This window comes from Saccopteryx leptura, chromosome 5 (genome assembly GCF_036850995.1).
Source record: "Saccopteryx leptura isolate mSacLep1 chromosome 5, mSacLep1_pri_phased_curated, whole genome shotgun sequence".
Lineage (NCBI taxonomy): Eukaryota > Metazoa > Chordata > Mammalia > Chiroptera > Emballonuridae > Saccopteryx > Saccopteryx leptura.
The window spans coordinates 42,640,078-42,653,580 of NC_089507.1; the positions used below are offsets into that span (position 1 = coordinate 42,640,078).

General features: G+C 37.3%; 1 non-coding gene across 1 annotated transcript; it reads right to left on the minus strand.

Moving 5' to 3' along the window:
• Positions 1 to 5,985: 5,985 nt before the first annotated feature.
• TRNAS-AGA (transfer RNA serine (anticodon AGA)) lies at positions 5,986 to 6,061 on the minus strand. Its single transcript has one exon. It is a non-coding gene; the product is annotated as a tRNA-Ser (tRNA).
• Between the last annotated feature and the right edge of the window lie 7,442 nt (positions 6,062 to 13,503).

The window sequence follows — 13,503 nt, forward strand, 5'->3', positions numbered from 1 at the left end:
CTATCTATCTATCTATCTATCTATCTATCTATCTATCTATCTATCTATCTATCATCTATTCTATCTATCTCTCTTCCCCTCCTGAAGCCAAGGCTCCTTTGGAGCGAGTTTGCCTGAGTGCTAAGGACTGCACCATGGCCTCACTTCAGGCACTAGAATAGTTCCAGTTACAACAGAGCAACGTCCCAGATGGGAAGAGCATCGCTCCCAGTGGGTTTGCCTGGATGGATCCTGGACAATGCATGCGGGAGTTTGTCTTTGTCTCTCTGCCTCCCAGCTTCTCACTTCAGCAAAATGCAAAAAAAAAAAAAAAAAAAAAAAAAGATTTCTTATTTTTACTTAATGTCCTTTTTCATTTCTAGACCCAATTTAGGACATTACATTATTATATAAAAAATATATTTTTTAATATATATTTTTAGAATCCTTTTGGTGGCCCTGGCCAGAGTTTGCTCAATGGATAGAGCATTGGCCTGGCATATGAATGTTCCTGGTTTGATTTCTGGTCAGGGCACACAGGAGAAGCAATCATCTGCTTCTTCCCAACTCCTTCTTGGCTTTCTCTCCCTCTTTCTTCCCAGAAGCCAATAGCTTGATTGGTTTGAGTCTGGCCCCAAGTGCTGAAGATAGCTCCATTAGTTTGAGTGTGTCAGCCTCAAGTGCTAAAAATAGTTTGGTACTCAATCATTGGCCCTAAATAAGGGTTGCCAGGTGAATCTCAGCAAAGCAAATGTGGGAATTTGTCTCACTATCTCCCCTCCTCCCACTTTAAAAAATAAATAAATAAAATAATGTTAATAAACAGATTTCTCTTAGCTGGGTGAGTTTATTGAACATTTGTTTTTGAAGAATCTTGACAGTTTTGAAGAGTATTGGTCAGGAATCTGGTAGAATGTTCCTCAGTTAAGATTTGGATAGTGTTTTCCTCAGGATTAGAATAGAGTTATGATTTTGAGATGTCTACAGATGTAGATAAAGTGGCATTCTTATCTGATCAAAATAAGGGCACATTCAATCTAAATGAGTTTTCACTGTTGATATTAATGTTGAACACCTGACTGAGGTAGTGTTTTTCACATTGTTTCATTATAATTTTTTTTTGTATTTTTTTGAAGTGAGAAACGGGGAGGAAGAGAGACAGACTCCCTTATGTGCCTGACTGGGATCCACCTGGCATGCCCACTAGAGGATGATGCTCTGCCCATCTGGGTCATTACTCTGTTTCAACTGGAGCCATTCTAGTGCCTGAGGCAGAGGCCATGGAGCTGTGCCCAGTGCCCAGGCCAACTTTGCTCCAGTGGGGCCTTAGCTGTGGGAGGGGAAGAGAGAGATAGAGAATGTTGTTTTTTGAGCACATTATGGACCAGATAATGTGCTGGATTTTTTTCATGTGTTAACTTTTATAATGTTCATGACAAATACGAGGTATGTTCTGCCGTCTTTCAATTTGTACAAAAGAAAATTGAGTCTTAGAGAAATTAACTAAGTTTCTAAAAGCTAGCAGACAAAATTGTGATTCACATAGAAGTCCAACTGACAAAACCCGTGATCTTTCAATTCTACACATGCAGGAATTATTTTATCAAGTTAAACAGAACATAAACCCATTTTCTTCCAAATTGTTAGAATTAGAGTTTTATCTCATACATAGTGAAACAAATTTAAGATATTGAAAAGTTTAAATCAATAAGATAATTGGGGCAATAAGAAGAACTATTGTCCCGGGCGCTGGGGATGGCTCTGTGGCCTCTGCCCCAGGCGCTAGAGTGGCTCTGGTCGCAACATGGCGACGCCCAGGATGGGCAGAGCATCGCCCCCTGGTGGGCAGAGCGTCGCCCCCTGGTGGGCGTGCCGGGTGGATCCCGGTCGGGTGCATGCGGGAGTCTGTCTGACTGTCTCTCCCTGTTTCCAGCTTCAGAAAAATGAAAAAAAAAAAATAAATAAAAAAAAAAAAAAAAAAAAAGAAGAACTATTGCATCAGCTAATTATGGTAGACATATATATTGAAGCCGCACTTTGATTTATAAAATGTACAATGATTATTTTGTCCGATTTATCCTGTCTAAAAAGATAATTTTTGGCCCTGGCCGGTTGGCTCAGTGGTAGAGCGTCGGCCTGGCGTGCAGAAGTACCAGGTTCGATTCCCAGCCAGGGCACACAGGAGAAGCACCCATCTGCTTCTCCACCCTTTCCCTTCTCCTTTCTCTCTCTCTCTCTTCCCCTCCCACAGCCGAGGCTCCATTGGAGCAAAGATGGCCCGGGCGCTGGGGATGGCTCCTTGGCCTCTGCCCCAGGCGCTAGAGTGGCTCTGGTCGCAACAGAGCGATGCCCCGGAGGGGCAGAGCATCGCCCCCTGGTGGGCAGAGTGTCGCCTCTGGTGGGCGTGCCGGGTGGATCCCGGTTGGGCGCATGCAGGAGTCTGTCTGACTGTCTCTCCCTGTTTCCAGCTTCAGAAAAATACAAAAAAAAAAAAAAAAAAAGATAATTTTCTGGTACTGCTTGAATTCTTACTGTTTCTAAAAATTAGAGTTACCAAGAATTATCTACTTCAAATTCAGAAATATCCACCGTTGGTGGATAAATCACCTGAACCAGAAAATACTTTGAAAATATTATTCAAATTTTATTTTTGTTAGAAGATTAAAAATTCTAGAATATGGGTCATTTTAATTTCACTGCCTCAAAAAATTATTTCTAATTTATTAGGTGGAAATTAAATGAACTAAAAACTGTGCCTTAAAAAGCTTTGTAAGCCTTAAGTCACATATGAATAAAAAGAGATACTATCATTAACATACCAGGTGTTAAATAATTACATGCTGAATTAAATTTCTTAACATAAAGTGAAGAAATTTTAAATATTTCTTTCACTGGCTCTGTCTTCAAACTTATTTTTATTTCAGTTCACTTTTTATGTTAATATATTCACTACAACCTATTAAAGATACAATTTAAAAATATTCAAATTGCTTAGCATAATTTATAGCTTAACTATAGTATTTTCCTTTATTAGTAGAAGTCTTTGGAATACAGGGAATGGAGCTTGATTGAATTAATAAGGAGTTAATTTGAGGGAACATCTGGTTGTTTAAAACTTCCTAAGGTGGGAAAAGAAGATCCAGATGCTTACATAATTCATTCTTTCAGTTTAGAAAAAAACTATCTTTTTTTTTTTTCTGTATTTTTCTGAAGCCGGAAACGGGGAGAATATCTTTGTAGTAGATATAGTGAGCAAAAATTCATTGCTTTGGATGCTCCCATATGTCTAACAGAAACATATGCCTATAAATTTTTTCAAAATTCCTCAAAGTCTGTGTGCAAAACCTACTACATATGTGTGTATATGTATGTATTTTTATTACAACTCTGAAAAACATTTATTGCAGCTTCTTTGATCACTATAGGTAAGATACATGTGGTAGACAGAGTTCTAAGATGGGCCTCAAGATCTCCACCCTTGTCTATGTATGTTCTATATAACCCCCGCCCCTTGAATGTTGAGTTGAACTGTGAATATTATAGATGTCACTTTTGTGACATGTTACATTATATGGCAGATATGACAGGATTTTGTAATATGAACTAGTCAGTGACTTTAATTCAATCAAAGGGAGCTGATTCTGCATGGGTCTGATCTAATCTGCTGAGCCCTTTATAAAAACTCAAAAGCAGCAGAGAAATGAAACTACTGGCCTTGAAGGAGCAGGCTGTCAGTATGTCAGTAGTTATACAGCTGCAAGAAAATGAATTCCATGTACAAGGATGTGAGTTGAGACGAAAACTTTTAACTCAGCCTCAGCTGAAAGCACCGCCCGACTGACACCTTGGTTGCAACCATGTCAGATCCTTAGCAGAAGACACAATTCAACTGTGCCTTGACTCCTGGTTCGTGTAACCCTGAAACAATCCATGTATACTCTTTCAAGAGTTAATTTTGTAGAACTTTGTTGAACAACAATGGAAAAATAATTTAGTATTATGTTACAAGGTCTTGCATTTGACAAAGGTTTATACATGGTAGGAATTAATTAATAATCTACCATGAATTTGAGTTTAAAGAACTAGCATTAATATTAAAAATATTTCATAATATCAATTATTGTTTTCTCTCCTGATATTTGCAAAAAAATTATTAGTAGAAACTTGTTAAGTGTGGCCACCACAGGTAAATTTCAAGTATACTTGTTCCCAGCTAAAATTAATTTAAGCTATATTCTTGAATTTAAAATATGCTATTCTATTCCACAGGCAGACTGGGTAAAAAAGAGGATTATTGTAATACATGGAAAAATAAAAGAGATTTACAGTACAACCAAGGGAAGTTTAGCTTCTAATGCTGGGAATATTTTCCAAGTTGACTGGTTCCTAAGGCAGAAGTGAAAAGTGGCTTATAAAATAAAAAAGGATTGTTTTTCAAGGCACACAGAGCAGAGGGAAATCTAGCACAAGTCAGTGTAAAAGGGTACATTCTTCTGTAAGCATTATTTAGCTTTGCAATAATACTTAGGAAATTCAGAAACTTTTCTAAGGGAAGACTAGAAGGAACAAAAGCAGCTTTAGTTCTATGTTGTTGTTTTTTCTATTTAGAAATACAATAGTAAATGAGCAAGAATTTATTCTTGCCATTAAAAGAAAACTTGCCATCATACTGTCAGGTATTAAGGTCATTCAATAAAGTTAGAAATGAAGGATAACACAAGTAAATATCCCAAACAACACTTAATATCTTTGCATGGGAAGAATCATGGTTATAGAAACAGCAGTTTTCAGAAGACCAATTACAAAAGGAATAAGGTACAGAATATTTTATCTGAAAGCAGCTTAGAAGCATTTATCCCCAGTGATAAAATAAAGGGCAAGATCCAGGCAAGACAGTTATCACTTTCGTATAATTGAAAAACAAATAGAGGAGTCATGTTATTCTAATACCCATTAACTATTACAAATTGTATTGGAACATTTAAAAAGTGCAATGAATAACCAATGAGTTTATTATACTCATCACTGCCAGAGTGAGTGCTTTACTAATATGAAGTTTATGAAATAGAGTTGCACTTTATTTACTAAAGTTTCTTTATTTGTGATTTTGTCTGAACTCTGATGAAGAGGTGAACTTTATGCCTTACATAAAATTACCAATGTTTTATTTTTTTCTATCCCTCTCCCTAATTAACATGTAATCTAATATCCCAAGAAAGAAGTCACTGGCATTCAACAATCATTATATATTTAATTTATTCACTCATTAAAAATAGCTTAGTAGACAAAAAGATATGTATAAACAGGGAACTCAGTAAAATGTTTGTCATATTTTCTTGGTGTAGTTTAAAAATGTTAATACCTGTGGTTTATAACACTATTCATTAGGAATTTCAAGCCACCCCTATAGTATAAGCAAAAAAAAGTTATAAATTTTCCAAAAAGTGCCTCTTGGCTTCCTGCTGATTTGACTCTTTATTTCATGCTTTTCCTTAGTCTTAATTCCACAAATTTTATGTGTGATTTCCTCAGGATAAAAGAAGTACCCGCATACTGCCCTTCAATAACTATTCCTCCTTGAAACTCACTCTGATTATTTTATATCAATCTTTCCGAACTTTTCCTCCCAAATATGTCCAACTTTTGGAACTTTTTGTTCTATTGGTCTTAATTCTTTTCTTTTCTTTTTTTTTTTTTTTTCATTTTTTTGAAGCTGGAAACAGGGAGAGACAGTCAGACAGACTCCCGCATGCACCCGACCGGCATCCACCTGGCACGCCCACCAGGGGTGACGCTCTGCCCACCAGGGGGCAATGCTCTGCCCCTCCTGGGCGTCGCCATGTTGCGACCAGAGCCACTCTAGCGCCTGAGGCAGAGGCCACAGAGCCATCCCCAGCGCCCGGGCCATCTTTGCTCCAATGGAGCCTTGGCTGTGGGAGGGGAAGAGAGAGACAGAGAGGAAAGCTTGGCGGAGGGGTGGAGAAGCAAATGGGCGCTTCTCCTATGTGCCCTGGCCGGGAATCGAACCCGGGTCCTCCGCACTCTAGGCCGACGCTCTACCGCTGAGCCAACCGGTCAGGGCATGGTCTTAATTCTTAAGAATTGGTTCCCAGTTGATGGAACCACAAATACTCGATCTGCAATTTTAAGAGAATAGTTCCTTTTCCCTTCAAGATACTGGTTCCCTGTGGTGTTAGTTTTTAAGTCAGTTCCCTGATATTTTATTCATATTTTTTACTTTTTATTTTTACTTTTTTTATTTTTATTTTTCTGAAATGAGAACCAGGAAGGCAGAGAGAAAGAGACTCTTGCATGCACCCAACCAGGACCCACTGGGCATGCACACTAAGGGGCGATGCTCTGCCCATCTGGGGCATTGCTCCATTGCAACTGGAGCCATTCTAGTGCCTGAGGCAGAGGCCATAGAGCCATCCTCTGTACCCAGGCCAGTTTTACTCCAATGGAGCCTTGGCTGCAGGAGGGGAAGAGAGAGAGAGAGAAAGGAGAGGGGAAAAGGTGGAAAAGCAGATGGGCACTTCTCCTATGTGTCCTAGCCAGAATCAAACCCGGGACTTCTACACTCTGGGCCTATCCTCTACCCTGAGCCAACCTGCCAGGGCATATTCATGTTTTTATTAAGTTACTTCAGGGTTTGATTATTCTTTCTGTTTAGTAACAATAATAGAATCTCTCTTTCTCTAATAACAAGGTCAGAAAAAGAGACTTTACTCATTTATTTTGTTTTAATTTCACTTTATATTAAGAATATTACTCTCTCTCTCTTGTTTTATCAGCCTACATTTACTTCTTCATTTTGTTTTCATCTTCTGGTACTCTCTTTCCTTCACTCTGTATAGGTCTGTGCAGATTACATGTTTTTAAAGCTTTTCTTAAAATAAAGCATACAGACCAAATGATCTGTCAAAAGCCCTTAAAAGCATATTCCTTAATGCTTTTAAAGCATTAAAACTTTAAGCGTGATCATTTTAATTGCTTATTTCTATAAATACACCTCAGATTATGACTTATTCTCTTTAAAATGATGACACTCATATTTGTTTTTTTGTTTTTTAATTTTTAAAGACATTATTTATTTATTTTAGAGACAGGAGAAGGAGAGGGAGAGAGAGAGAGAGAGAGAGAGAGAGAGAGAAGGGGGGAGGAGCAGTAAGCATCAACTGCCATATGTGATTTGACCAGGCAAGCCCGAAGTTTTGAACCGGCAACCTCAGCATTCCAGGTCAACACTTTATCCACTTCATCACCACAGGTCACGCTGCCTTTTTTTATCATTATTATTTAATAAAATGTATTATACTTCTTTAGGTAAAGCTACATTTTGTGTCTCTGAAATAAATAATCACAACCTGTATGGTAAATAAATCTCGGTCTTGATATTGCCCAGGCAAGGGGTAAGATAAAGCATTTGAATATAGCAGGGGTCCCCAAACTTTTTACACAGGGGGCCAGTTCACTGTCCCTCAGACCATTGGAGGGCTGGACTATAAAAAAACTATGAACAAATCCCTATGCACACTGCACATCTCTTATTTTAAAGTAAAAAAAAAAACAAAACGAAAGTATTACTGTACATGAGCGACGCCACACTTTGCGGCATTGCCACATACAGTACTCCAGGAGCATGCGCATCCTGTGTTCCTCTCACTGACCACCAATGAAAGAGGTGCCCCTTCCGGAAGTGCAGCAGGGGCCGGATAAATAGCCTCAGGGGGCCGCATGCGGCCCGTGGGCCGTAGTTTGGGGACCCCTGGAATATAGTGTGCCCATTTAGTCCTAGTCCTGCCTTCTTTACCACTGGACACAGCTATCTCTGTAGTTTCAAGTCCTAGTCCATAATCTAAGTAAATGAACACAGTAAAGGTGACCAAAGGAGGGGAAAAGAGTCTTTTTTGCCCAGCACATACAACGGCTTTCCTCTGTTCAAGTTTTTGCCTTAGTTGGTGTAACAACTTGTCTAGCACAGCATCCTGCATGTCTTTAAGGCCTACCATGGTCCTCCATCATCTGTATAGCGTGGACTGCCTTTTCTTTGCTAAAATTCAGTTCTACAGTTCTGCTTATATTTGCACTAGGCTCCATGTTCAGAAGGTTCCCGTACCTTAGTATAACTCTCTGCTGTCACTATCATGACATTTTTAATCATATTTTAACAAAAGGGCCACATTTTCATTTTGTACTGGGAACTAGAAATTAGATAGCTGGTTTGGGCAGTCATAGCTGCCTTTTACTACAATTAACTGTCAAGGTCACAATTCCATATAAGTGAGGTTTAAAGTCAGTCATCCAGGTACATCAGTCAAAAACCAATGCATAAATATAAAACCAACCAAACAAAAACAGAAAAATATATTATAATCTGATAATCTGACAGGTTGAGAAATTCAAAAACTCATGTTCACTATAGCACCCCTAGATCTTATAGCCACTAGTACCAGCTGCTCAAGGTGTATCTGTCAGTCCCAGTGTATCGCCTCACTTAATTTTACCTCATCTATTCTCTATGCTTCAAGCCAAATATACCAGATATTTTATAGATTAGAAGAACCCAATAAGTAGGACCCTTTTATTCTATCTAGATTCAAAGCCACTTAAAATATAAACAAGAATCAAATTTTGAAGATTAAAATATCAACTTTATTTACTGACAAAGTGAAATGGGAAAGGCTGACCAATTTTGGTCCACAGTCATGTTACTATTCTCCCAGCAGAAATGATCTCCCCAGGCTATAGGCTACACCCACAGATCTTGCCCCATTAAGCCTAATACACAACTAAAAGAAGTTAGGAATGAATGCCACCTACCAGCAAGTAGAGAAAAAACAAAAAGCAGAGCCTCACAGGTCCCATGACTTCGCTCAAATGTACTAATCAAATGATTTAACCCTCCTCCATTGAGGAAGAAACTAATGAAGAAATGTGTCTATAAATCATAAACTCTACTCACACAGATTACTGAAGGCAGGGAGAAGGGGAGTTCTTATAGTGGAGAGAAGAGGTAGGAGGTATTGTTAAGGCAAAGTAATATAGTGGATATACCTTTAGTCCATCTAAAAAAAAGGATTTAAGGTTAAAATTTTTGAAGAAAACCAAGGACTGACTGTTCTTTATAAGAACTTCTTGCCTGACCAGGCAGTGGCGCAGTGGATAGAGCGTCGGACTGGGATGCAGAGGACCCAGGTTCGAGACCCTGAGGTTGCCAGCTTGAGCGCGGGCTCATCTGGTTTGAGCAAAAGCCCACCAGCTTGAACCCAAGGTCGCTGGCTCCAGCAAGGGGCTACTCAGTCTGCTGAAGGCTCACGGTCAAGGCACATATGAGAAAGCAATCAATGAACAACTAAGGTGTTGCAACACGCAATGAAAAATTAATGATTGATGCTTCTCATCTCTCTCCGTTCCTGTCTGTCTATCCTTGTCTATCCCTCTCTCTGACTCACTCTCTCTGTAAAAAATAAAAAATAAATTAAAAAAATAGCATGCATTAAAAAAAAAAAGAACTTCTCCAAAAATTATTAAAAAACAAACATTTCAAAATAAAGTGTAATGTTTTAATGTGCAGACAAGAAAATTTAGAGTAAAATTAAACCAGTAATTCTGTTTTTGAAGTAATTGAAATTTAAGGCTGAACTCAAGTATTTCAGATTCAACTTGGTATAACTTATTTTTTATTTTAACAATTTTAAAATATGATTACTCTTAATTTGCCACTATAATTTATATTATAGATTTTAAATTAGAGTATTTTCCTGGTATTCTATTTAATTTGAACAATGATGTCTTCAAGTATAGTGTAATGTCATTATGGCCCATTTTACTCAGTTATGTTCTCATATGTTTATTTCTTTATTAAGGAAATAGAAATATGTATTCAGAGATACTTAAAAGTATTCCTCTTTCACCTCTATAATTTTCCAAGACGACACTCTGCTGAATAAAGAGGAGTCATTTACTCACCAAGATGATCCATTACTGGTGTCTGATGCTACAAAAAGAAGCCAAAGACTAATTAGATAGGGATTAAATTTAAGGCCATTAAAGTGTTCCACTTTGCCTACATTTGCCCTTTCTATGCTCTCCCCATGTGTATCCAGATCCACTTTTCTCTTTTCTTCAGTCCACATAGACCTGCATAGATTATAGAAACAAGTCCCTTGACTTTTGATTTCAGATGAAAGTGAGCCAATGGTGAGCCCAGGCAAGATGGAGACAGTGAGACTAGGGCACTTGTTGCCCCGACTTTAACATTTAAGGGAATGCCTGACTTTTCACTCCATGAAGGTCACTGCTCCTCAAGATTTTCTTCTCTATAGGACATTTCCTTTCAGTTTCTCCGAGCCACCACTCTGGTGTTTCTTTCCCAGATTACTTACACCCAACAACACCTTTCTAGATAGTCCCTTTTTAAAAAACCCTAGGATCATCCTTATTTTAATCTACCATCTATTTTATCTAGATTCTCAAACATATCAAAGTATGTAATCCCTACTATGTATTAAAATCAGAGAATTTTCTCATTTTAGCAAATGCAACAAATTTAGTGGCTGGTAATAGAGGAAATTTTGTAGCTATTTCATTTAAATTAATTTTATTTTAAATGAAGTAGCTTTTACCATGCTCATAACAACCTTATTGGCCCCTTCATTGTTGAAGTTTTCCTCATGGATAAGCATTTAAAAAAGAACTCCAAGAAGTGGTGTTTTCTCATCTATCTCCACACCTGCCAAGGAAAGGCCTTTCCTGAGCACATTATGATTTTATACAGGATATCATCTGATCAATATATTTCTATTTATGGATGCCAGATACTTAAAGAGAGGATCTTCCAGATTATATGACATTAGACTTCATTCCAGAGTTCTTGTGCCATTTTAATAAAGAGAATCATTTACAAAATAGGTTGATTCAAAGTGTAGGTTAAAAAAAATGATGCTGTATTAGTCAACTGGTATATAGCAGACACTACTCTCCTGTAAAACAAAATTAAATTGCATTTCTAAACCCTAGTACTCAAAGCCTGTTGCTGTATTTAAACTTTGCAGCCTCACACAGATGAATACAAAATCACACAGCAGAAAAAAAAATAGTATCTTAGAAAATAAAATAACTAAATGAATCATAAATTCTTTTTTGATAGCTACTAGTAGTTTTTCTTTTCTTTTTTTTAAGCAAGTAAATTCTCTTGAGGAAGCATCTGTAGAAGAAGCTATGCATCTTCATACATAAGTGAAATAATATACCTTTTACACACAGGTCTTTTCATACTGTGTACATGCATACAGTCTGTTTGTCTTCTTGGTCTTCTAAATTTGTTCTGTCCAATTGAGGAAACTAGTGATAATAATAAGTGGAGGCATTCATGCTACTCTTTTAAATATCACCATATCTAGATTACTATAAATAAATTGGATTAAGTTCTGAACAAACATAGTATTTCCTGAGCTTCTCTTCAGAGTAGAATGTTGCTCAGGAGGATTGAGAAAATGAAAAAAAGGAAAACTGGATTGTTTTGTTCCTCTAGGAATCTGGTTTCAACCCAGAGCTCCTGATAATAAAGCATGAAGGAAAATTCTGCTGGGAAGAGACACGTAAGAAAATAAAGAAACAATCTTTGGACTCGTGCTTTTTCCTTGTTGGACAACAAAACATCAAAGGACATTAAGAAGGCTTTTTTGTGAAACTCGGTTTAAAAATACTGATGATAGATTATTTTCTCTGTTCTCCTCAGAATTCATTGAATAAACACAAGTGTCTAATTATAAAAATAACTAGAACAAGCACAAGATAGGGAAATATTATGTACATATTAGTCAACAGTTTGAAATGGATTATTAATGAAGTAAATTTCAAACCATCTGGTTTTTCAGTCTTGATTAAATTAGAGTGTAATCAGTGTGAATGAATCAGCTATGAAACATACAAAACTGTTACATATCGATATATCATGTACAATAATTATCTACATATTTAAAATAAGATCTTTATGTACTGAACCACTAGGAAATGTGGAGATAATCATATATCTACTCCCTCATTTCAATGCAAATTATTATTAGGACAATTTCATCACTTTACATTTACAGAAATCTGATTTTTTTTTCTTCAATCCAACCCACAAACTTAATTCAGCTTTCACTCATTGTCTTATGTGTCCTTGGTATTAAGAGTTTTTCAGGTCTGGGATCCAGTCCAAGATCATCTGTTGCATTTCAGTTGTCGTGTCCTTTTAGCCTTCCTTTATCTGAGTTAGTTTTAGTTTTTCTTTGTCCTTTCAGCTTTGACATTTTGAAGAAATAGGGCAAGTTATTTTGTAGAATGTCCCTAGATTGGGGTTTGATTCATTAGATTCAGGGTATGCCTAGGTGCTGGAATGCCCCAGAAGTGATGCTGTGTTCTTTTTATCAATCTTATCAGGTGACAGGGTGATTGTGACTTGTTCTCATGTTGATGTTAACTGATCACCAAGTCCTGGACATGTCTTACAATTACTCTACTATAAAATTACTATTTCTTCCTTTGTGTTAAATAACCTGTGGGAAGATTATTTCAAGTTATGTGAATATTCTATCCCTTTTAGCAGTGGTCCCCAACTCCCGGGCCGCGGACCGGTACCGGTCCATGGGCCATTTGGTACTAGTCCGCAGAGAAAAAATAAATAACTTACATTATTTCCGTTTTATTTATATTTAAGTCTGAATGATGTTTTATTTTTTAAAAATGACCAGATTCCCTCTGTTACATCCATCTAAGACTTACTCTTGACGCTTGTCTTCATCATGTGATACATTTATCCATCCCACCCTAAAGGCTGGTCCATGAAAATATTTTCTGACATTAAACCGGTCCGTGGCCCAAAATAGGTTGGGGACCACTGCCTTATAGTACATCGATGGCTCTTGCCTGAATCAAATTACTATAATGATTGCCAGATAGTGAATTTAAAACTCTATCATTCCTTCAGCATTTATTAGTTAGCATTTTACTGTATGGGTCTTTCTTACCCCTGTATTTATTTACTTCTGTCAATATGAACCCATGGATTTTTATTTTATTCAATGTGTTATAATCCACTACTATCATTACTTACTTTGATGCTCAGACTGTCCCATATTTGGCCAGTGGGAGCTCCTGCTAGCTGGCTTCTAGCCTGTCATTCTTACTTCCAGCCGAAGATGGTCTGAGCTTACTTTTCCAGTCCCAGCCATTTTGCAAAGGACTCTGGTTCTTTTTAGTGGAGAGTGGTATTAGAACCTGAGCTCTGGAAGCTAGGTGTACTTATTGCTATTGAAGTTTCTTTGCTTGTGTTACTTCTATGGACAGACTGGGGGAAATAGCCATTTCGTATTATTCTTACCTTTCACCATTTTATATTTGTAGCTCCTGTTTCCACTGTAAGAAGCCTCGCGCCCAACAAAACCAATATATTTATACCTTTGCTCAACTCTATAATGCATATTGACTTGTTTTAGAATTACTTTGATTCTTTTTAATGACTAAGCACTTGTTAAT